This window comes from Artemia sp. Qi Xiang Cuo, chromosome 3, assembly GCF_049724085.1.
Source record: "Artemia sp. Qi Xiang Cuo chromosome 3, ASM4972408v1, whole genome shotgun sequence".
NCBI lineage: Eukaryota > Metazoa > Arthropoda > Branchiopoda > Anostraca > Artemiidae > Artemia > Artemia sp. Qi Xiang Cuo.
Window position 1 is genome coordinate 46,110,472 of NC_142796.1, and position 26,807 is coordinate 46,137,278.

The 26,807-nt window shown below is 35.3% G+C and overlaps 1 protein-coding gene across 1 annotated transcript in view; it reads right to left on the minus strand.

Annotated features, from left to right (window-relative positions):
• The window catches only part of LOC148954169 (multiple PDZ domain protein-like), a 416,101-nt gene that overhangs the window by 359,932 nt on the left and 29,362 nt on the right, over positions 1 to 26,807 (minus strand). Inside the window, exon 4 of the mRNA XM_089086188.1 lies at positions 7,290 to 7,405. The gene's annotated coding sequence lies outside the window, so the exon portion shown is untranslated. The remainder of the gene's footprint in view (positions 1 to 7,289; positions 7,406 to 26,807) is intronic.

Below are 26,807 nucleotides of genomic sequence, written 5' to 3' on the forward strand. Positions count from 1 at the left end.
AAAAATGACAAAAAAACCAAAGATTTGAGGACATCAGACATCAGAGGACATTCCAGGGGAACAGAAAGGGAATTCACTAATTATGATCAGACAGAAAGACCCTCTCCTACTTCTTGTTTTTGTTTACCCTGTGTTTGCAGGTAAAGTGCTAATAGTTATTGGTGCATTGAAGTTAAATTGTATATTTCATTATTAATAATAATTATTATTATTAATATAAGTTATAAAATAATTCATAATTCAATAAAAAATCTTTTGAACAAGATTCACATGAAGCTTAATTAAAAGTTATATAAGAAGAAATTTAAAAATTACAAAAAACATGTTATTAGGTTTGAAGAAGTCTCAGTATTTGGGGGGAGCGGGGTACTGCTAAAAATATAAAAACACAGGTTAGTGGGGAAAATATGGGGGAAACCGAAGAACTCCCCTCCCTGAAAAAGAAATCATCTTATAATATCTGACAGAATAGATTCAAGGTTTTGGATTCAAAATGTTGCAATTTAAATTCTTTGAAATGACCTTGAGAAAAGAGGGTTTGGTCCAAGAAAATTATAGACAAATTTCATTTGAAAAAAAGATCAGCCACCCAGCATCTTATAGCAAGTCGGCAAGGTCAAAAAGAAAAATTCCTAAAAATGATGTGAAATAGCACGTGTTAAATAATTTAAAAAAGTACGTTACAATTTAATTTGACTGTCAGTAGTATAGAATGATTTGTTGGTGAAAAACGCAAAAAAGTTTGCCAAATAAAAGTCAAAATGACTAATTGATGGTTGAAAAACCATCTTCAGCAAAATGTGACGTCATTCATACGAAAAATGTTTTGGCCTATCTAGATGGGTTTTTCAAACCCAAAAATGTTAGTATGCCAATTTTCAGAAAGAATTATAGAACTGTTTTCGAAAAAATACTTAAGATAAATAAATAAATATACATATACACAGTTATTGTTCATTTAATAAACTATAGTGTCTGGAAGCCTCAAAAATTTCGAATTTAGGCTCAAATTGTTGTTCTTTGAACTAACCTTAGGGCCAAGGGAATTAATGCCTTGAATGTTATTTGAAAAAGAAAACACAGCAATAAAGCACGACATAGCAAGTTGGTAGAAGAGAAAACAAAAAAATCCCTAATTCCATTTGAGATAACAAATTGCCAAATAAAGAGATTAGCATATTTCCTTCACTCTGCCTAGATTTACCCACAAATCAAGCTTGTGACCCTGGTTTAAATATTTCATCATATCCATTCAAGATTATATACACATTCAATCAATTGTAGAGATTTTTGCAAAATTTGCAAAAACACATTTCTATCCTTTCTAGTCCTCTGTACTAACCACCTTTGATTATTTCCTCCCACTGGTCTTCATCCTCCAGGAGTTACGCCAACATACGTTCGCCATAGGGCTATATTCGTTAACACATATCCTGACTATAGCGGTCCCTTTGCCCTTGGAGTTGGTCCTGGTTTGAACATGATGCATTTTCGCCATCTGTATACAATATTCAAGAAGATTTAAATAGATGTCAGTCATATCCTAAACTAGACAGCTGAAACTAACAAAGCGAGTTTGAAAAAAAGGGTATTTCAAATTGCCAAAATCACCCAACCAGTTGGATGTTTCTTAAACAAATTAAAAAGAAATTAAAATTGTGTTTTTAATAATAAATTAGGTGGTTCCAAGTTCGAAATTTACTAAGTGGCACCAATTCATAACAATGCTGGGGGGGGGGGGGATTTTCATTATGTGGGGGGGGGAGCAATCTTTCCGATAAAAATACCAAAAAAGGGATATGTTTCAATAAAATGCTAAAAAAAAAGCATTCTTCTAAATCTAGGAGGGGAGGGGGAGAGAAACAAATATAGGGGACGAAAAATCTCCCTCCCCTCTACCACCATTGGCGCCACAAGATTTACTAAGAAATAAGGGGGTGGCTGAAATTTAAGCGGTGAAATTTAACATGAATTATTTATCATTACTATTAATAGCACGATAATATCATTAGCTCTGTATAAAATAATAATATTACTTTGATGATTACAGGAGACAACGGAGACAATATCTTAGGGACAAATACTCCCCCGTCCCCCACCCCCAAGCTTCTCTCTTTAGCCCATCTCATGAAATTTCAAATTCCTTTAAATCCTTTCTTATGACCTTTTCAAATCCCATTCGAAGACTTTCTGCTTTTCTTTTGGCCCTGACTGATAGCCGAAAAGCACAATTTTTGGCAATCTGTCATCCTTCATCCGTAAAACGTGGCCTAGACATCTTCACGCTTCTTTCATTATAGCCCAAAAAAGTAGGGAAGAGCCACATTTTTCGTACAGCTTACTGTGTGATATACGGTAAGTCAGACGAGTATCTCCGACAATCTTTATAGAAGTCTAGGTAATTACTGAACAAAAACTATGTTTTGTCCAGTTGGATTCGCTTTGTGCCCCAGCTACTATAGTAATAAACTTCTTACTTCATCTCATTCCGCATAGCCGTATTCAATGGGTTTTAATAGCGATTTTTAGTTTAATCAAAGAATTATCTAATTTGCTTCGTTTTGATTTTAATTCTTGTTATTTTTTGTTCAAACCGTGTTTTCTGTTATTAAGTATGTTGTTTGATTGCGCCATCTAAGAAACGGATATTACATCTGGTGCATGCTGTTAAAGTTCTATCAGTATTGCCACATTTACCAGTGAATATAAACAAGCAAAATTAAGAAAAAAAAAATGCTGAAAGAAACTTGTAAATTATTCATGAGGTTTTAGGTCAAGCAGACTGTAACTTGTGTCCTAACATCGAGGTCCGTCTGTAGTTCATCTCAGCTGTTTTACCTTTTTTTTTTTTTTTTTTTTTTTGATATACAATATAGTATATCTGCTGATAAAGGTTACTGTATATGTGATCGAAATATCCATAATTTTTTTTCATTGATTTTCACAATATAATAGAAGGATTTATACCTATTTGAACTGTTATTTTTGTGTCATGGAAAGGCAGTGCGGTCTTCAAAAATACCTACAGCTATGCTAAATGAAACAAAGTAAGAATCTTCTTACTATAGTTGTTAGTTCACAAGGGAATTCCAATTACTCAACAGTTCCTAAAGTGTCCCACTGTTGTCAGTGTTTCCAGGTCGAACCATAAAAATAAATAAGCAAAACTAATTAGTCAATTTGACAACACTATTCGGCCAGAAAATTCAAACATCAGCAACATGTTATTTCTGAAAAACAACTACACCTTCAGAAGGAAGCCAAACCTTCTCAAACCGATCGATGCCATAATTTTACCTTATTTTTCACTACTTTTCCTTTTCTTTTAACCCTAGTAAACAAAAACAAAAAACTTCTTAATTGCATACTGAGGTCTTTTTCATTAAAAATTGAATTCCCCATTTTGCTTTATTTTTTTTTTTAGATTTATTTGGTTACTTGGGTTTCTACTCAACACGTTCAAAAAACAGGTTTCACTTTCACTGTCTTTGGCACATTAACGGCATGCTCTATATATGGACCTTCAAGTGCAACCTAATTTACTGTCTGGTTCGACTTAAAACGACCTAATAATTTGTGTTTTTTTTTTCTGTTTTTTCATTCTTTTTTTGTTGCTAGTTTTCTGTTAATTTTTTTTTGTTAATTTTCACGTTTCATATGGCAACACTGACGACACTTAACAGAATGTACTAAAGATGGACTTCAAAGTCAGGACCTAATTTACGGCCTGGTTCGACCTAAAAACCTCGTGAACAGGTTTTTTACATTCTTTCTTTTGTACTATTTTTTTTTAATTTTGTTAGTTTTGCTTATTTATTTTCAGGGTTTAATGTGGGAACACTGATAACAATTTAGCAGCATGTCCATACATGGATTTTGAAGTCAGCACCTAATCCATGGTCGGTTTGGACCTAAAATCTTACGTAATTTACAAGTTGTTTTCATCCTTTCTTTTTTACTGTTTTTGCGTATATACACTGGATTAAATGTGGCAACACTGCCAGCACTATAGCGGCATACACTACAGAATGACCTGAAAGACAGGACCTCATTTCAACTTAAAAACTCGTGAATGATTTACAATTTTTATTCACTTTCTGTTTTGTTTATTTATTTTGACAGTTCTATGTGACAACACAGACGGCACTTTAAAGACAGGGACTATAGACCTTTAAATCAGGATGTTATTTTGTGGTCTGGTGCGTCCTGAAACTCCATTAATAATTTAAGAGTTTTTTTTTCCATTTCCTCTTTTTTTCTGGTTTTAATTAATTTTCCTCATTTATTTTCACGGTTTAATATAGCAACACTGAGGTTACTGGCAACACATGCAACACAGCATACATTATAAATACACTTTAAAGTAAGGTAGGTATATCTCAACATATAAGCTTTAGCATACCGACGACCAGTTTAAGAACTTTTTATTGTCCTTACGTTCGACCCTCACTTGAATACGCTTATCCTGTTTGGGATTCACGTTTCACAAAATGTCAAAAATGCTAAAAATATTAAAAAAAAAAGTTCTAAAAATTATTCTCGGCATTTTCCTTACTCTTATGAAGATAACCTGCATAAAATTCGTCTGACATTTTCAAAATATTTCTGATATTACTGATGAATGGACCTCCCTTATCTTGGTTTCAGACTTTCAAGGTATATCAATATATATTGTCTGGTGGATTTTATTTATATATTCTTTTGTTCTTATTTCTGCAGTCGAGACAGTTCAGCAGAGGTCTCAAAAAAAAAATATTTTCATCTTTCCCTCTTTTTCACTGTCTGTGACTACCTTTGTTTTTTTTACATATTCTTTTATTATATATATATATATATATATATATATATATATATATATATATATATATATATATATATATATTTTATATGTTATTTTCTTTACATATGTTATTCTACATATCCTTTTGTCTATACATTTTTTATTCATAATTCTGCAGTCAGGACAAGTGGCCGGAGAATTCAGCTGAAATATTTCCATATCTTTTTGACTAAACTCGTTTATTTATATATTCCTTTTTTAAAATTCTTCTACATATCCGTTTACCTATATAATCTTTTATTCTTGTTTCTGCAGTCAGGACAGCTAAACGGAGGTCTTCATTAAAATATCTGCATCTCGTTTTTTTACAAGCTGTGATTAATCTCGTCATTTTTCTTTCTTCTCCTATGTTTCTTTTTTTTGCTTCAAGACAATGATAACAGAGATGAGAAAAAGAGAGAGAGAGAGAGAGAGAGAGAGAGAGAGAGAGAGAGAGAGAGAGAGAGAGAGAGAGAGAGAGAGAGAGAGAGAGAGAGAGAGAGAGAGAGAGAAACGGGCTGTTTTTCTTTATCCCTAATTTGTCTTTTCGAAAAAATGAAGTGTTTTTATGCTTTGACTAAAGTGATTTTAATGAAAAGATCGTCTCCCTCCTTTTATTGTTGCATCTTGCTTTAAAATTCTAGAATCAATATTTATTAATCAATCAATAAACCGCTGATTATTTAGTTTGGAACGGAGTCCAATGGTGTGACTCTGTATGCTCAGCCAGAGTCGATGCAGCTCCTAATAGGTATCTGGAGAAATCCTGGGAAGAAAAACAAGAAGGACGTGCGAAAGCACAGGGTGGCTGGTCCCCAGCCTTCCATTACACTTCCTGGCTGAAAGGCCATGAAACAGAGATCAGCGCCGCTGATAGGGACTGTAAAGCTCAATGCCGTATTCTTTACCTTTACCTTATGAAGAGTTTAGAGTACTAAACCAATTTCGACGGGAGCACTAGCCCCACTCTCAGATTTTAAAAAATCTTCATTTTAAGAATCCAAAGAATACCCCCCCCCCCCCACACACACAAATTTCGTGAACTGGGACTACTGACTTAAGCCCAATAACACTAAAAAATTGTGGATACTCTTTGAGCCAGAAGATATTACTAAATCACTAAACTACTAAAATCAAAAGCAGTGAGGAATATACCTTTTGTCAGTAAACATTCTCCTAAGAACAAAACCAGATAAACTGCAAAACAGATTAATATAACCTAAAATCTATGACCGTGGAACTTTAGTTACAACAAGAAAAAGTGGACAGTTTTATCCAGTTTTAAGGCCTTAATAGGAAGGGCTCTGAAATTAGGGTTGGACCTAATTTACTGTTAAACAGATCAGAATCTTTAAAAATTGGTATTGTAAGGGTGAAGAGGTAGCAGTCAGAATTTAAGGTTGCAGAGTCAGACTCGGTAAAATACGCAAGCTCTGACTCTAATAGCTTTATTAGTTTGTATTTCTTATGTTGCACGGTTCTCATGTCACGTCAACATCTGTCTTGTTTCAATGAGTCACAGATTTTCAGAATCAAAACAGACTCAGCTTTAAGAGTCCTTTCAATACCTAATTCTTTGAAGTCGTATCATCAAATGCAAAGTATTACGAGTCAAAAAACACTCAAGGGCAAGAAAAATAGGATATTTGAATATAACAATTTAACAGTCTTGTTGTAATTTCAAAAATTTTGAGAGCCATCTTTAGTGAAAAATGTAGAAATTTAGAGAATTAACTGTGGCTATAACTAGAAAACAATATTTAGAAAGAAAACTGCTAGTGTTTGAACTGGATTACCCACAATAGTAGGCTATAGCGAGAAAAGAAAGCACCAGAAAGCTAAAAGCATCTTGCGTGCGTATATACTACTGCTACTACTACTACTAACAACAATTCACTACAGCACCAAGCCTTCCAAGGCCAACACAACTACGCATGCTCCTCCTCCAGTCTAATCTATTCCAAGCCTCCCTACTTACAGCCTTCCAATAAGTTGACTCCAAGACATACTGGTAAACTATAAGGAATGGGAGATACTTTCCAATGCATAAATCAAGCTTTTTATCAATGATACCTTAGTAATCTCCCTAAAAAGCTTTTTGTGGGGTTACTAGTGGCTCAATAACGTATACCACGGTGTCCTGTACCATGTACTCAGCAACTTACTCAAAGGTCATCAACCCTTCCCAGGAAACTCACGCAAAGGTCCTTAATTTATCTACTGCTTTTTAGCATTACTCAGAAATAGAAGTATATTAATACTTTACGTAATCTATTTGTTAATTGTTTATTTGATTTTAAATATTGTATTTCATCAAATGAAATGGGTTATTCCATTTACATTTTGAATAGCATCTAACACTGATAAAGCCCGAATGCCTTCGGTCTTTAAAAGAATTGCCCATCAAGAATCATTTAAAGAGCCATCTGCGTTAGACATTTACATATTCAGATGGCAATTCATCTCTTACCTTCCAGCAATTCCTCCTTGCTGAATTTCTTGAACGAAGATACCCAGCTCACCTCGCTGCTCTGAGCGAAGACCAACGACGCTGAAACCCAAACTCTGGCCATCAGGTTTTTGAAGCTATAATAAATAAATAAAAACTTGAAATTTAAAAATCCATGGGTGAACAAAAGATGCAAGCTATGAAAATGACCGGCCATCAAAGTATTGACATTTTTTACTGTTTCATTTAGTTGTCTTACTAATTCATTTATTTGTCTCACTGTTTCTTTTAATTTTGTTTACCCTTGAGATATTTTATTGGAAAATTTATTTCATGATTTTCAACTGCAAAAAAAAAAAGATTATATTCGAGGCATCTATTTTCACTCTTAAGCCTTCCCAAAAGCTAACTTGAACGAGCATTTTTTTTTTTTTTTTTTTTTTTTTTTTTTTTTTTTTTTTTAATCAAATAATTACCTTCAACACATTGTAATTTTTGATGCTTTTAGTATGATAGAACTGAATAACGCATTAGGTGTTGTTCATTCAGATTTTACCATTATTTTCAAGATTTCCAGGAATTTCCTTTGAATCTCCCATTTTCAGGGAAATTACGCATTTCGGGGGAGGGGGGGAGGTCAATTTCCTGAAGGTGAGGTTAATACTCATCTGATATTTCTATTAATCGATTTTAGTAAGTTTACCTGGTTAAGTTTTGTATAATCAGAGTTTGGGGAGACACTTCTCCCCTCCACAAACCTCCTTTGCTTACTCATGCGCATTTGCTAAAACTTTATTGAGAGGGAAAGTTATCATATATAATCCTTCTTTGAGAGTGCTCTGTTAACAAAACGAAACGAAAGCTAACTCTAATTACGTACGTTTTTCCAGCACAATGTCTATAGAAGGCAAATTGAACGCCTGGTTTTCGCAAGTGTTTCAATCAACTCATCAGACACTTGACAAAATTTTGGCTTTAATTTTAATCTAAATTTCAGGGTTTAATTGATTTTTTAGCAGAATATCTGAAGGCAAACTGAGCACCTGGTTTTGCAAGGGTTTCGAACAACTCATCAGACACTACCAATAAATTTTCGGCATGAATTTTGGTTCAATTTTCGGCGTTCAATTGATCTTTTGGCAGAACATTTATAGATGAAGGCAAATTGAACGACTAGTTTTAGCAAGTTTCAAACAATTCCTAATGCACAACCATTTAATCCAATTTGTTACAACTTCTAAAACGATGAATTTCATAAATTTGGATTCTGAAACCTTTCAATTTTTTTATTTATCTAAAAAAAAAATTATCTTCGTTTATAAAAAATTAGATCTAAAATTACTAACAAGATAAGAAGCAAGTAAGTGGATATAGCAGACAACTTGATTAAAACTCTTATCCCTAAAAGGTCTCTTGCATGTTTGCTGCCCAAGATCACTGAGCTGGACTTGCAACAGTAGAGTGAACCAATTGGGCTGACTCTTGGCACAGGAGAAGGTGAAGTAGGTGAAGAAGTAGTAGAGGTGGGCTATCGCAAAAGCAGAATTAGCGGAGGGTACTCTGGCAGAAGGGAGTCAAGAGGGGCTAGTAATATATAACAATTTATTAAATCACTTACAGCAGGTTGAATCAGAGAAAGGGAGGGCTATTAATAAAATCACACATCGTTAAAATCACTTATACAACATAAGAGTCTTTATGACTGGGGAATGTCAAGAGAGGGAGGCACTGATGCTCAAGGAGCATCAAAATCTCAATAGAAAAATATGATTCCTCAGGATATGCCTTCACAGAGAGCAAAAGGGCATATATCCCTTACTGGAATGAGAATGCAAAGAAGGCAGGAGGGGGGGGGGGCTTACTACTCACTTTGTTTGAAGTGCTTACAGTAGAAAAATCACGCTTCTTTTGAATGTGAGAGTACTTATGTATTATAGCAGCAACACCCAAGTTCTTCATCTAAGTAGAACCTGTTTCTCTGACGCTCAACCCTAATGAAATATCACAAAATATGATGAAAATATAATACTTTGGAAACAAATTTGGGCTATATATTTGCATGTTATGGGTGTTGGGGTAAAGTATAGCGGATCTGCATGCAAAATGTGTTAGGTATAATTATACTACATATTATGAAGTAAGAATTGTTTTCTAACTTCACACTGTCCAAATACTTTACCCCCCCCCCAAGGGGCAAATATATAGCCCAAATTATATATTTCTTATATGTTCTGTTACTTGTCTTTGTCTTGTTTCATGTTAAGCAGGGAAAAAAAAATCTAACGAATGAAACCAGTTCTACAGTGTGTCAATGGATGAAGAACTTGAGTATTGCCGCTATAAAACGTAAGTGCCGAAATTAGTAAACCAGCACAAAGAGTTAGTTGGTTGACCAAATAAATGTTTATATTAAGCATGGTGTTTGGATTTTAAACAGTCTAGATGCTCACACTGATCGCGTTGCTCTTTTTTAAGAAAAGGTATTGGAACTTCAATACTATGCCTTTTAAACTTAAGAACAAAAATCGTTTTCCTAAAGGCTTAAATTAACTGCATACATCCATCGTTCCTCAACCTAGGTATCGTCGTCCTAAATGGACTGTAAGTACATAGACGTTGGGTCGCAATCGGCCAGAAAGCTTTAAATGGTTATACATGTATAGGCGTATTTACTACAGGATTATAACTATTATACATTAATAGGTTTCGATCAAATGTATAAACAAATGCAAAAATGCCAACTTTCAAAAAAAGAGTAAGAATGCATAAATTAATTAGTAATGACGAGTTATTCTTGACCAATGAAAAAGTACAAATTATTGATGCGACAATCAATCAAATTGTAGTTTTGTGTGTGTGTGTGTGTGTGTGTGTGGAGGGGGAGGGGGTATGAGTTGGCTGACTTTGTTCTTACTCTATTTTGGGTGTCACGACACACAAAAAAAAAGAATGGGATTCAATAGTGGGCAATTATACTTTATCATGCCTTCTGCTACTGTTTCTAGTGCAATAGAATTGGCAGAACTTAAAGCAATCTTCAGCCACCGTGAAACATTGCTCTTCCGTCCAAACCTGTATATAAAGCACAGTTTATAGAATTAGCAGTATGATCATTCCCTACCTCACCCATTATAAAAACCCGGACCGAGGTGCAAGTGCTCCGAAGAACGTAAAAACATAAGCGGCATTAGATCTTTTCACGGGTAGACAAGTCAGATTTCTCTTGAACGACAAACTTGGCTTCAACGTTGGAACACTAATTTTGAAGAAACTAATTTTAAATTAAATTATTCCAATACATACATGAAAATCGGTAATTAGTAGTGCAATGTTATTATTAGATGTTTTTAGGAATTAAAAATAGGTTTCGAAGTCTCAAGTTGGTTTCAAAGGCATTTTGAGAAAGTTTCTGCCAAAATACGTGTTCCAGGGTAATTGGACCGCTGATGGCAGATCAAATGAGAGGAGCTGTTAGTAAGCGCCGATATATATATATATATATATATATATATATATATATATATATATATATATATATATATATATATATATATATATATATATATATATATATATATAATATATATATATATATATATATATATATATATATATATATATATATATATATATATATATATATATATATATATATATATATATATATATATATATATATATATATATATATATATATATATATATATATATATATATATATAAAAATTAGTTCAGATGTTTATAGGAATTACAAGTAGGTTTCGAAGTCTCGAGTTGGTTTCAAAGGCATTTTGAGAAAGTTTCTGCCAAAATACGTGTTCCAGGGTAATTGGACCGCTAACGGCAGATCAAATGAGAGGAGCTGTTTGTATGCGCCGATATATATATATATATATATATATATATATATATATATATATATATATATATATATATATATATATATATATATATATATATATATATATATATATATATATATATATATATATATATATATATATATATATATATATATATAAATATAAATATAAATATATATATATATATATATATATATATATATATATATATATATATATATATATATATATAATATATATATAAACTGTATATATACAAACTTTGTATATATACAAACTGGAAGAATATTCTATAATAGGAGCTTTTCTAGCGTAAAGCCAGTAAAATTTTGAATCTGCCACTAAAATGTGTGATGTCCTTCAATTTTCTGAGAATTCCCCAAGAATTTTACGAAAAACACTTCTTAACAGACTTTTGGTATTTTCTTGGATAGGGCTATTGTGGCAACTTTTACCACAGCAACCAATAATTAGAACCGAAGTCCTAAAATTGGTCTCAATCAGGAACCCTTATCGCTATCTAAATTCACAAAGTGCAAAGATTTTCAAACAGAGTTGTTTATTGTTTAAAGTTCAGGAAAGGTCTGCCCATTTCATACGAAAATATTGATTGAAAACGAAACTAGTCTTATCTAGAAAATAAATATCGTAGAAAATAAACATCACGACGTGAAAAAAAATGATAAACCATCCAGTGGCGGATCCAGAGGGGGGGCGAGGGGTGCCCCCCCTAAAGTAGTCTAGAGTAGCGTAATTTACCTAATTAACGCAAGTTTGCATTAATTAAACTTGCTCCTAACGTAAGTTTATCGGATCAACCTATTTTTCCCCCCCCCCTAAAAAATCCTGGATCCGCCCCTGAAACCAACAAATCTATTCTACCAGTTATTAGAAGAAAAAAAATTCTTATTTTCAAAAATTTCATCAACCCCCCGCCCCCTTTTTTTTATAAAATACTACAAATTCCAAGCAGCTGAGTCCACAGTTTGCAAATAATAGATTAAGTCATAATTTTTATATAAATTAATTAATACCTGTGATATGGGACACTTGCAAACCACTTGGCTGGCTCACCAAGTTTTTTTCTGCTTTCACAATTATGAATGATACAATTTCGAACCATCTCTCATTGATTGATGCATACAGACTAACCCGCTAACCCATGAATAAGTGGGAGGAGCTTTTTGTTCGCACCGAGAATGAAGACCAGAAATGATCTGCGATAAACTTACTGGATAATTCTATAAACTGTGATATAAAGCAAGAACTTTCCGTAAAGAGGGATGGGTTAAACTATATAAAATCTGTATTCTCAAACTCTTTTTAAACTATTTCTCACCAATGACGTTAGCAGGGGTCCACAACCTCACAGACGAACCCACTAATTCTGTCCCTGCCTAAAATGTTGCGTAATTTGATCACTTAGGACATTATTTCCCAATTTTCGCAATAAATTCTAATAATGATGTATTTTTCATTTTCATCACCTTCATTATTCATCTTAGTTTGAAGTCTTCATCAAAATTTCCCCGCTTTCTTATGTTCATAATTTATAGATCCCAATTTAACACGACTTCTAGCGAACGAGTGGAGGATCATTGATTTACGCCTGTCAGTGACCCAAAAGGTGACATGATAACCGTCAGAAATAAAGTTAGGTATTTCAGCCAAAATCTATAAGTTATGTTGCAAGGAAGTCCACAAGATAATTGCGCAATGTCTCCCCAATAAAAAAAGAAACATTTAATTCGATTATGCTGATTTTCCATGTCTTCTCCAGGTTGTCGTTTTCTTATTAAACGAATTTCCCAAAATAAAAAAAAGGATAAAAATCGAGCTTTAGTTCTTTTACCACATTAAACCTTATTTCTTGAGCATGGCAACAGAACCACTTGAAAAATTGCTCAACTTTATAAGTTGCAATATTTTTCAGAAGTTCAACTCCGACAGGACAATAAAGAAATTTTCATCTCCGACACAAGTTCTTGAAAATGAGCCACTCCGGTTCCGCTTTTGACTTCTAACAATGACCCTGTAAAGGTTTCCGGAATTCTTCTTTCCTTCCTTCTCATTTTATATTTATCCCTTTGACACAACTTGTACCAGACCGTGAAAGATCCTTGATTTATTTTTATTGCATCTACAAATGTTGGCATGATCAGCGTTAAGGGTCGCCTACTCTCCACCATCCGGCGCACATTTCGAAGCACCATTTATTCAATGCACGTGCTAAACTCCATGCCACGCGCCACAACAATTTGCACGATTTTTGAAAGTAGGCATCCTCTCTATTCAAATTAAAAACCCGTGTTCAATCCTAAGCCAAAGAGAAATAAACCAAACCAAAGACCATTAAACAATAACAATTAAAAATCAAAACAAATAAGTCAAGAATGAGAGATAATGTGAAAACAGCATGGTACACATACAAAGTGTTGAACTAAGATAATTTGAAAAAGATTCCGCTCTATCGGGTTAAAGAGGCTTACAACAAAAGCGCACATACAATTCAAACCGTCTCTACAGGAACGAACGCAGAGGAAGGGGACCCCCCCCCCTTTAAAAGACTAAACTAGCCCGAACTTTTGGGCATTTCTTGTCAAAACCATCAACCGTTTTTACTTGTATTCTTTTTATTATTTTTCATTTATTATTCTTTGTTTATTTATTATTATAATTATTAAATATTTTAAAAATATTTAATATTACCATAAATATTATTTATACGTAAATAAAAAAATTAAACAGTTCTTTCATTTCTTACTCCTCGTTATTCTTTTATTTTTTGTTTATTTATTATTGTTCCCTCCTAAAAAAAAAATCCTGTATAATCCTGTTCCTGCATCCTGTATACTACTCCTTTTCAATTAGAATAATCAGTTGTAACAGATTCAACTATATAAGAAAAATGTCCTGGTCATAAGAGGAAACGAGAACTTACTTTTTTATGATCCTGCGGTAAAAAAATGTGCTTTAATTTCATTGATGTATATCTGGAACGCATTTTCGTAAGCCAATCATATTGTTTTTACTTCTGGAGAGACAAATGACCATGCTTTATCCAAACTTAATTGGATTTCGACTCTATTTTCTGAAACTTAGGCCAGTAAAAAAATAGAAAATTTAAGTTCCACCTATTGCATTTTCCAGTATGAAAACTTAAGCCAATAAAAAGATCGAAACATTTTTTGTTCATAAGCAATCCCTCCGTTTCTCTGTGTCCTGGTCTTTTTAATATAAATTTAGAAAGAATTCAAACCTATATTTCTCTACCGAAAGTATATTGGAATCGATTTATTTTTTATTTTTTTTAGCACTGTTCCCATTTGCACAATCAGCTTTAAAGAAGTCGACAACGCTGCTTAAAAAGCTTGAGCTTAGTATATGGCATTAGACACTATAGGTTTTATTTCTAGTCTTGAAAAATTTCAATTTTTGCTGTGACAGGAAAAAATAATTAGTTTTTACCTTTTGGTGCATTTGGATTTCAAGCGTTTTTAAGAAGGTTTTTAATAATTTTATTTTAGCTATTTTAGCCATCAGTAGAATTTCCATACTTCATCCTACGATTCCGATTTATACTTTATACTGAAAAATCTCAACTGTAAAACACGCCAAGGCCAAGCCTATCTTTCGTTATAACAACCAGCAGTCATAATTAGCTACTACCTGCATTTGAGGAATGATTTAATTTCAAACAATTTTTGACATTATAAAGATCTGATTTTGAAGACACGATCCTTAAAAAAGACAAACCTGAATAAAAACGTTTAAAAAAAAAACAGAAGTTACAGTCCCCTTAAATATCTATCTTTCCAAAGAAACGTTGTTCCAAACAGTATTTTCTCTCCTATTTTCTCTCCGCCAGATGTCCTTTTGCTTTTTCTTAGTTTATCTTGTCTCCTTAGACATAACTTTCAGTAGACTATGGAGAATCGTTTGATTTACACTTATGGCTTCACCAGAAGGTGACAAGATAACCGTCGGATCCAGAGTTAGGCATTTAAGCCAAGATCTATAAGGTATATATTGGTCCTTGCTGGAGGATTTCCAGATAATTACAAACTGTCTTTTCGAGGAAAAGATATAAGTTCAGTTTTAATTCTATTGATTTCCTAATTGTATTCTTTTCTCAAGGGTTTTATATTCTTGCGAAACAAGCCATGGTAACATTGGATGGAATATATCGGTTGTATGCCTAAATTAACGCTCAGATTCAAGAAGCATATATTAACTTGACACTTCTAGAAGCATAAATTAACTCGAGAGGTATGGACCTTTGGAATGATTAAATAAAAAAATAAAAATTTCAACCGAAAGTAAGGAGCGACATTAAAACTTAAAAGGAACAGAAATTATTACGTATATGAGGGGGGCTACCCCCTCCTCAATAGAATAAAAAATTATTCCGTATATGAAAGAGTTACCCCCTTTTTAATGCTTTGCTCTTCACGCTAGAGTTTTTAGCGCTTTTAAAAAAGCTTCTTATTCTAATTAAACGGCCGTGTTGTTTCAGAAGTCGTTCTTAAAAAATTAGAACAAACAGTCAAGCTCTAGTGTAAAGAGCAAGGTATTGAGAAGGGGGGTAACCCCTTCATATACGGAATAATTTCTATTCGTTTTGAGTTTAAATTTTGCTCTTTACTTTCAGTTGAAAACACTTGTTTTTCTATTCAATTTCTGATTGTTTTTCAAATAATGCCGGTAAACCTGGCTCACCGTCCATGAAAAATTCCATATATTCCAAATATATTCCATATATCCCATATATTTTACCATATATTCCAAAATTGAGTGACAAACTGAAAAGAATCCTAAAAAAACATAAACTTAATGTCACCTTTAAAAAATTCAAACACGATACAGAGCTTTTTCAACAGCGGCAAAGATGAAACCAGCCCCATTCTAGGCCGGTGTTTTTAGAATTCCTGTTCTTGTGGCTGTTTTTATGTTGGTAGAACCCAACAGCAATTAGGGGAGAGGTTATCGGAACACAGGTCCTCAATCGACAAGGCCATGGGGCTACGCCAAAGGTCGGAGACTTTTGATTGCGCCTTGGCTCAACATTTATATGATAACACAAATCATTTCATTTTCTTTGACAATACCTCCATTATTGCCCCTGTTAAAGGTCTCGTTCAAGTTTTCTCATTCACTGGAAAAACTTGTCTAAGTCCCATTTATGATGAAATTATTAATTCGGATCGTTTTTTCCTCCGTCGACAACATTATGTTTTGCAATCAAACAGAATCTCTGATAATACTCTACCTGGAAGGCGATTAGCCTTTCCGAGTGCTTTACGGTAAGATAAAATTGTGAAATACCATTTACCATTTAGACTTGTGTTTTTTATTCAGTTACCCTTTCACCGTTACACAGAAAGGGTCATCTAATTTTAGTTTTGTGTTTTGTTTTAAGGTTTATTTTTTATATTATTTATCAGTTTTATTCAGCACTGAGGACTGTCAAGCGGAAGTCTTGAACGAAATATTTGCATAATTTTTTCACTGGCAGTTATTGTCCTCGTTTTCTCCTTTCTTCGCGACTTTATGTTTTATCATGATTAGCCAGTGTGGTCTCAGAAATTATTTACGATTCAATTCTCGCTAAAAATTCCCCCGGAAAAATCTCCACACATAAAATGGAGTCGCCAAACAGAATGTACGGCAATGGAAACGAATTTTGTGTATGAATTCTGGCAAATTTTCCTTCAGTGTAAAATTTCCTGGAAAGTTCAACCCCAGAAACTTTCCTTTCAGTGGTAAATTCTCCCAGCATAAAACATCCCTCCCCCACAGAAAATCCTCTCGAAAAATATCTGTATGCTTCCCAATAACCAGTACTACATGCAAACAATGGGGAAAGTTCATAGCTTGCAGTCCTTCCCTCGGGGTTTTGGGAATCAAGTCATCTTCAAAGACATAGCTGCTAGATCTTTCGATTACGCTGAACAAAATGGCTACCTCAAAATCTGATCGGATGACTTGGGGAAAAAGGAAGGATAGCTGCCATCCAGCATTTTCGGTCACTTAAAAAGGGCAATAGAACTTTTAATTTCCGATCCTATGATCCCTCTCCCGATCTTCTAGAATCACTGGTTCGATACAATCCCCCCTGAAAAAAAAGGAAAAAAAGAAAAAACACGTATCCATGATTTTTCTTCTGGCCAAAATAAAAATAGAAGCAAAATTCCCCATTTTTGAATATAGGTGCTTGAAACTTCTACAGTAGGGTCTTCTGATGCACTGAATCTGATGATGTGATTTTCATTAAGATTCCTTTTCTTTTAGGGGATGTTTTCCGCCATTTTCGAAGATCATGCAAATTTTCTCAGGCTCGTAGCATTTGATGGATAACCCTAGACTTGTTGTCTAGGGTTTGGGGGCGGTGGTCAGCAACCTGCTCGCGGTACCCCTGCTTATACTAATCTAAGCTGACCATTTTGTTCCAATTCGTTGGTTGGTCGGTGGGCTAGTAACCCGCCACCGTAAAAACTAATTACTCAAGAAACAGCAACAGATTGCCTCGGATTGACTTCTTCTTCTTCTATGATGACGACTAATGCACGCCCCCGGACTAGATTCTTGAAAACGGCCGATTGTTTTCGTATTGGATACTAGAATGTTAGAACAGTTAATCAAGAAACACAGCCAGGAAAACTCAACAGTGTTATGAGAACCCTTGATAAGTTCCGTATTGAAATAGCTGGACTTTCTGAGACCAGGCTTACTGGTTTTGCGACTTTGAAATCTGAGATTTACCCCATCTTGTATTCCGGGCTTGAGACTAGAAAAGAAGCAGGTGTCGTAATGGCACTAAGTAATCGGGCCCAAAAAATGCCTAGTGGATTGGGAACCAATTGGTGAGCGGATTCTTCGTGCCCGTTTCGCCACTTCAAAGGCCAAATTGACAGTTATTGTAGTGTACACCCCAACGAATGATGCCTGTGATCAAATCAAAGATGACTTTTATCGCGCGTTATTGAATTTTGTTGCAAAAACACGTCATCATGATATTGTGACTGTGTGTGGCGACTTTAATGCTAAAATTGGAGGTGATGCTTCTTATGCCCCAACTATCCTCGGTAAACAAGGACTGGGGGAAATTAATGACAATGGTGTGCGACTAATCGATTTTTGCGCTACTCATGAACTTATCGTCGGCGCCACATGGTTTCCACATAAACAGATTCACATGTATACTTGGAACTCGCCTGATGGTGTACCACGAAATGAAATAGACCATATCCTAATTGAGAGGCACAGGCGACGATGTTTAGAGGATATTAGAACCTTCCGAGGTGCCGACTGTTATTCCGATCACCAACTTGCTGTTGTCAAGTTCAAGCTGAAACTAAAAACTGTGACAAAGCCCCAGCGGCCAGTGAAAACCTTTAATTTGAGGAAATTGCAGGACCCGAACGTATTGCAAAAGTATACTACAGCTTTGTCAAACAAGTTTTCCCTTCTAAGGGACGAAGTATCGCTTGATAGTCAGTGGAAAAAAATTGCAGAAACCGTGAAAGAGGTTGCACAAGAAGTTGTGGGCTACAACAGGAAGAAGAAAGAGCAGTGGATATCTGAAAGTAGTTGGGATATTATTGATCAAAGGTCACAACTCAAAATCCTCGTAGATAAGTATGACCATAGCACGACTTGTTCTAGAGAATATGTAGATAACCTGAAAGCGCAGTACAAGCGTCTCCATAAGCAAGTCAAAGCAGCAACCAGGGATGATAAGAGGATTTACCTCGAAAATATGGTCGAACAGGCTGAGGCAGCCGCTAGACGGGGTGATAGCCGTACTGTGTATGCCATAACGAAGCAGTTGGCGGGTATTTCAAAGGCATCGTAGACCCAAGTTGAAAGCAAAGATGGCATTTTATTAACCCAGACTGATAACATAGTCTGACGCTGGAAAGAGCATTTTAGCGAGGTACTAAATCAGATGCCTCCCACAACTACTTTAAATATCCCTGAAGAACCACTGTTCGATCTTGGAATATGTCCTGGACCTCTCATACTTATTGAAGTCAAGGAGGCCCTAAAGACTTTGAAAAACGGAAAGGCTGCAGGCAATGATGGCATATCACCAGAATTACTGAAGTACGGTAGAAGCGCCCTAGCCAAACCCATATTTGAACTTCTTTTCCGTGTTTGGGATGAAGAAAAAATCCCTAGTGAATGGTCGAATGCAGTAATTGTAAAACTCTTCAAAAAGGGACAAAAGAATAAGTGTGATGATTTGAGAGGTATTGCTTTACAGTCTGTTGGCAGCAAAGTTCTGTGCCAAATAATTCTTAACAGGATTCAAAGTAAAGTGGAGAAAGTTCCGAGAGATGAGCAGCACGGATTCCGCCAGAATAGATCGTGTTGTGACCTGATATTTAGCCTAAGAGTCCAGCTGGATGAATCCAATGAATGGCAAGTTCAGCTACTTATAGTATTTATAGATTTTCTCAAAGCCTTTGACTCGATACATCGCGGAACCATATGGAAGATTTTAGTGCATTATGGAATTCCGACAAAAATTGTAAATATAATTGAAGCCTTATATCATGATATCATGTGCGCAGTACAGACAAAGGGTGGCCTAACGGAGTGGTTTTTTGTTCAGTCAGGGGTAAGGCAGGGCTGCATTCTATCACCCTTACTGTTGTCCCTAGTGATTGATTTTGTTCTCCGTGGATGCAGTTTTAGTGGCGGTATACAATTAAATCCACTGAGAGAACTCAATGACGGTGATTTTGCTGACGATGTTGCGCTTATTACCCACGACCCAGATGATATGCAACGCAACATTAATGAACTCGGTCGTATGGCAAATGCTGTCGGACTCTCCATAAATGCTAACAAGACCAAATCAATGTCGAATGCAGTCATACCTGACTTAGCCGAAGGACTTTTGGTTAACAACGAGGAAATTGAGGAAGTGAGAGAGTTCAAGTATCTAAGCAGCATTCTTACGCATGATGCCAATTCCGAAAGAGAAATACTGTGCCGAATAACATTGGCTGGGTCTGCTTTCAGCTACCTTAGAAATGTTTGGAGAAATAAAAAATATTCCCAGAAGTTAAAGCTTAAAATTTATAATAGCAATGTGGTCTCTGTCCTTATGCACGGCTGCGAAACTTGGAGCATCACTGCTCAACTAGAACGACGACTCCAGGCATTCGACAATAATTGCCTAAGGTCTATCCTAAATATACATTGGACAGAAAGAATACGAAATGATGAAATCTATCGTATGACAAATCATACCCCCATCCTTGATCTTATTAGAAAGCGGCGATGGTTGTATTGGGGGCATATGGTGCGAATGGGGGAAGGAAGGCTGCCGCACGATGCATGGTGTTGGACACCCCCGGTCTCCGCAAATCAGGGAGACCGAAACTGACCCTTGGCAGGTCGCTAATGAAGGAGGCGAAGCTGGCGAGGTCCTCGTTGGAGGAGCTATGGTTGAAGGCTCAGGACAGGTCGTCGTGGCGAATCACTGTTGCTGCCTTATGCGCCCCCAGGCGTAGGAGGACCTAAGTCTGAGTAAGTAATACTTGTTGAGTCTTATATATTTGGAATCAGCATAATAAGCCAATTCTTGTGATGCATCTTTTGACATCAAAATTCCGTTTTTTAGAGTTCCGGTTACTATTGAGCCCACGTCGTTCCTTATTTACAAGCTGTTTCCACGAAGTGTTTGATAAGAGATGCTCAAATAAGTAGGGACCGATACTCCTATTTGGAAGAACACGTTCAAGTTAGGATAAACAATAGGTTTCCAAACAAGCTTCCTTTGGTGTCTTAAAACATCAAGGACATCAAAATAAGAGCATTTTTTGACCCCCCCCCTGATCCCATCTTAGGCCTATTCAGACCAATAAACAACACTTTTCTAAAAAATATTATTTTGGTTGTTTCAAAATTACAGAATTTTTCGGGCATTCTTTCAGAGGTGACACGTGGGTAGCAAGAAATGCCTACCTTGTCACAAGCCGGCTTGGATTTTAAAAGTCAGATTAATCTGATTGGTCAACCCAAAAACAATCCGTTTGAGACTTGAGCAAAGCCCATTTCATTTCGCTAAGTCAAGTAAGATCATGTTTTATTTACAGTTGTGACTACAGTCTGTTTGGTGTGTTAATAATTTTTAACATCTATTGAGATAGATCCCATCGTTTCAAAGGGTTTAGTCCCAATGCCGGGATGATTTCCAGCTTTTGCAATAGAAAAAAGTTAGGCTAATAAAAGGCTGAATATATCAAGATGGCTGAATCGAAATCGAAGACTTTTAAGCCAAAGCCGAAAATTTGCAATTGTAAGAATCACACAGAACTTACATAATAATGAAAGTGTTTCAATCGTCTTATTCATAATATCCTTCTTCTATGTGTTGTATGTACCGGCCATAAGACTGAAGCACATTGACAACGAGAAAACCATTTGGAGGGATCAACAGCAGGAAATTCTTAACAGAACATGAATGGAGCTATCAGTTTACACACGATACAACCGATGAATGAACGAGGTCCGTCGGAAAACAGCGCTATTAAATCTACTAAACACGAGTAAAAAAAAAAAAAAATTGTGCAGATATTATGCCGAATAAACCCGGCATTAAGAAGACTGGACTACGAATAGAAATACTTATTTTTCTCTGACGCGGAAGAAACTAATTCAAGGAACTGAAGAATAAACGATTTTAAGAAATCCATAGCCAACAACGTACAACAGAGCATGAGTGGTACTATGAGTAGTCAGATGATCAACTCAGTGAATGAACTAGCTCCGTCAGGCAGGAGCTCGTCTACATCTACAAACAGGAGGAAAATAAAACGATAGATACTCTGTCAAGTAAATCTGGCATCAGGAAAACGAGACTGAGAATAGAGACTTTTCATTTCTCTCACGTGGAGGAACCTAACTCAAAGAATTGTCAAATAAACAATTTTAAGGAATCGGAAACAATGCACAACAGAGCATGAATAGAGCCATAAATAGACAGAAGATCCATTGAATGAGGGATCAGCTTCGTCAGGTAAGAGCACTATAGCATTTACAAACAGGAGCAAGAAGAAAACGGTAGATGTTTTGCCAAGTAACTCCGGCATCAGAAAGATGGGACTGACAATAGATACTTTATTCCTCTGACGTGGATGATACTATCTCAAAGAACCGACGATTAAACACCTTTATGGAACCAGAAGCAAATAATTAAATGCAAACAAACGAGTATGAATGAAGCAAGACCTGACAGAGGATCGACCCTATGGACGGGAATTAGCTCTATTAGAACAGAGTACTATTGAAATCACAAACAGGACTAAAAAAAACAGAATAGAAGCATTGTGATGCAGAACGACACTGGAGAGGCGAGACAAATATAATTTTAGACAAATAGACTTTTTTTTCTGTCAAACTGATATACCAAACTAAAAAAACGAAAAATAAATTAACTTTAAGGAATTTTTCGGGGGGAGGGGTCTTCGTGTCCAGTTACGACTCTTTTCCTGATTTGACATCTTTTCCTGGTTAACTTAATGTATTTTACGTAACAATACAAAACACCGCATGAAACACTTTTCTGACTATTCAAAATGGAGAAAGAAAATAGTGACCAAAAAGTGTTCCCCTCTCGGGATGTGAGAGAACCTCTCAGGTTCTGTTCGTGTAAAAAAAAAACTCTATTCTTTATAGACAGTGTTATTTGTCCTGATTAAAAAGTAAAAAATACTTCCCCCATTATAAATTATCAGTTTCCATTACTGATATTTCAATTCACGATATTTAATCAACTGAACGTTCTTCAATTACTTCTAAACGATATCTGGAAGTAATTGGAAAACAAACTTCTAAACGTTGTTGTATTACTGAAGTTTCAACTATCCTCCTTCAATTAGCGGATAGATGGTAGTCAACAGCATCCTATGTTCGCCTTTAAAATGTTCTATGAATAAAAAACAGAAACACAGAACAGATTTATCAAAAAGAACAAAAATAAGCTGATCGCGTATAAATAACAGGGGATATCAGGTGAACTTCCATCCCCTTGCTCAACTACTTACGAAATACCAAACAGACCCTAAATTGCGGTCTTAACAAAAACAGGTACTAATTTGATTATTTCTTTTCTTTTTAGTTTTTTTTTTTTAGTTGAGGTTCTGATGCCTCAGTCAGTGTGTTTGTAAGAAAACGAAAAACGAATTTCCTATAGGTCTTTCACCAGTCATGAGGGAATCAGCGAGTGTGTGGGTATGAATCTCGAATACAACAGGCCAAATTAACAGTCACCAGTCTATTAGAATAGATTAATATATTATCAATGCAGCTTTAATTGTCTCGTAAAATTACTTCGCAAGAGAGCTCAATTTATTAGCAGAGTATTTAGTCTAAGAAAAGTATTCTAGCTGAGATAACCAACGGCTACATGACCATCATAAAAGAACTCCTTTCAAAGGATCCCTTAAAACGTCCTTAGAGGAAACTTTATAGACATATTTAAGTCCTGATCTCTTTGTCTCCCAATACGGAACTGAATGGACATCTATAAATGCGGGAAAAGGGACAGGAAATGGGAAAAAACTTGTCTCGACTTATGGTTCATAAAGATGAGACAGATTGTCCGTCTGCTGTCTGTATAAAAGGTAACAATTCGCCCAACGCGTATATGATCAAGTTGAATTGAAGAATTTTTATCGCAGTAAGGTTGTAAAACAGAGTCCTTGTTTCCTTCGCAAGCAAACAATAGTAAATGCAAAAAAAGCTGCAAAATCCGCGATTCAAGTTACCTGTGACCTTTAATCAATCAAAGACCTTCGGCACCGTTACTTTATTATACCGTTACACCGTTGAAAAAAAAGGTTAAAAAGTTAATTCCCTCCTTAGTCACGATATCGACGTGTCGGTAATTTTTACTGTTAGATTTTCAAGTTCATTTTTGTGGATAAAATAGATAAAAGGGTTTCCGAAAAGGGTTCCAAAAAAATTCCAGTATAGCGTAGGGGCTGGCAAGCTTAAGTTTTTTGCAACTTTGAATTATGTACGTTATCTTTTATTCCTTCGATTCCATCTACATGCAATCTTAAATCGGTGAAAACTTTTTTATTTCGCTTACACGTAAGATATTCTTTAGGGCGTTTAGGTCACTAGGACTATAAAAAGGGCTTTGTCAGATTCAATGGTGGCACATAATTGGAATTTTTAAATCTTTCAAAGAGTGAATATCTTTGACTTAATAGAAATATCACGACTCCGTTGATTTGTCGATCGTTTTCTATTCCTTTGGTTTCTTCTTTTCGATGACAAGAATTAATGTTAGTAACACTCTAAAACCTTTCCGGACTGTCACCGTCAGCATCGTTAACTTTAAAATGAAAATCCAGTTGTTACTTCAAAATTTCTGTAAACCGAGGTAAATACAATAGAAAGTCTATTTCCAAATTACGTTCAGTTTTACGGATCACTCGATTGTGTTGCTTTCTGGACCCTTCAATCTTATCCATTAAACACTTTTTAGTTTGTGTGGCCAAACTATTTGGAATTGATAGAGCTTTGATAGAGCTTGGATAAGAGATCAGAACAAACGAAATAAAACTAAAAGCCGACGCCTACTTTCCCAGAAATCTTGGAAAAACCTTTCAAATTCTCCCGTTTTGTGCCAGAAATGGAGATATTCGGTTTAAATGAAAATACGTGATTAAAAAGTTCGAATTTTGTGTTTTCGAATTAAACAGAGCAAAATTTTCTTTTTAAAGCTAAGGAAAGAGTAGTCTCTAAATATGTTCTAGCATACCTCTGGAAAAACACTAAAAATCAGCTAAAAGGAAAATCATTGAGCAATTTGGGAGGTCCCCAAAGTGCTAGCCGCTTTGATTTAAAACCTTGCATACATAAAATTTCATTGTCTTTTCAATCAAATTTCAGAATCAAACCACATATTCTCAATAGTTTTCAACGGTGGCTAATCCCCTAAGAGAATTCGCTAATGGGCCCTTTTTCTTTACACGTTTCATTTACTATTGTCCTTTTCTAAAGTGCTTTGTTTTGCTTCTTTTATTGTTCTTTGTATTTCTTCTACTTAACTTTTTATTTTTGCGGTGACTCAAAATTAAATATATTTTATTGAAACTATTTTATTTATTTATTTGAGCATTAAATATAGTTTGTTTCATGTAATAGAACTAGTATTGTGTTCCTGAATAGGACCTTACTGAAGTTATTTACTTGATCTAGTGTTTGTAGTCTAATTTATTGCGTTTTTGGTTATTACTAGTCAAACATCAAACTGGACCAATCACGGCTGCTAATAAAAGACATGGACTTTTATAATTATTTGTACCAAAATCTTTTTCTTTCGAAGTTCACTCTCTTATTAAAAGTATTATTGGTTATTGAACATGCTCGTTATTTTTTAATTATGATGTAGTTCTAATGATTTAAAAAAAGAACGTTATGAAATTAGAGCCTTCTAGTCTAACAAAATTTTTTAAAGAGATAACCAACAGCCAGACGACTAACATTAAAGAGCTCCTTTCGAGAGTTCTCTTAAAGTGTTCTTGAAAAGAACTTTATAGACATCCTGATACTCCCAAAATGCACTTAAAAGGATATTTAACAATGTGGAAAAAAAACACAGGAAATGGCCTAAAGTGTAGCGCCTTAAAGTACCAAGAGCAGTAAAATAAACAAAAAGAAGAGTAAACGTACCTTAATACTGGAACATGGACCACAGTTGCTCCGCAAAAAAGGACAATAAACCATGAGTGAAAACCATATATCAAAGACATTTCCCGGTTATACTCTACGAGATACATAACTGCTGTCACGTCTAAAAGTCGTAATTATATTTTGGGGAGTAGTGGTGACAATTTTCTCGTTATGCCCCTGAGAATAGGAGCCTTCTACTGCTAATTTCAGTCACCGTACACCCACTGACTGTCCGACCATGAGGCTGGGTATTTTTCAGAATACGTGCCGAGATTGGATGAACCAGTCAGTAATGGCTGCCAAAATAGAGCCCAGGGGGTCGATCCCCTGGGAATAAGAAGGGCAAGAAACGTTGCATCGTGATACAAGAAACGACCCCTTGAGGAGTAATTCAAAGTGGAAGAAAGAAGTTCTCTTGCTAGTCACGATTTTGAAGATCAAATGCAACTTGCCGCTTAATGGTTGGCGAGGGGTAGGTGATTTCCCCTTTTTTTTAGGGAGGAATGTTGCCAGCCCAAGCCGGTCTGAAGTTAGCAGGTAGGGGTTCTTGGCGCAGGGGAAAACAATGGTTGACATCTTGACATTATCAAGGAAGGCTCTGCTGTAAAGGAGGAAAAAGAGAGAGACAAGCTCTATCTCAAAATACCAAACCCAAGGGGGCATTAATAGACCAGCGGCTATTGATGCTATATTTCTTTCCTTTTGGAAGGGGGGGGTGTAGAGGCAATGGGTCTTTACGGGTTCTCAGTTTTATGAAACGTCTCAGTTTCATGAATCCCCCAATAATAATAATCCCAGATTTTTAGACTACTGAGATAATTGCCAAACCCGTTTGCTAAGCAGTTCTCAAAGGGAGCAACAGGGCAACTATAGATGAGAAGGATTAAAGTATGACTGATTTGGTATGAAAATTTCATATTTGAAGAGAACTTAGCACTATTGGTAGCATGGCTAAGTTTTGACGGAGGGCAAGTTT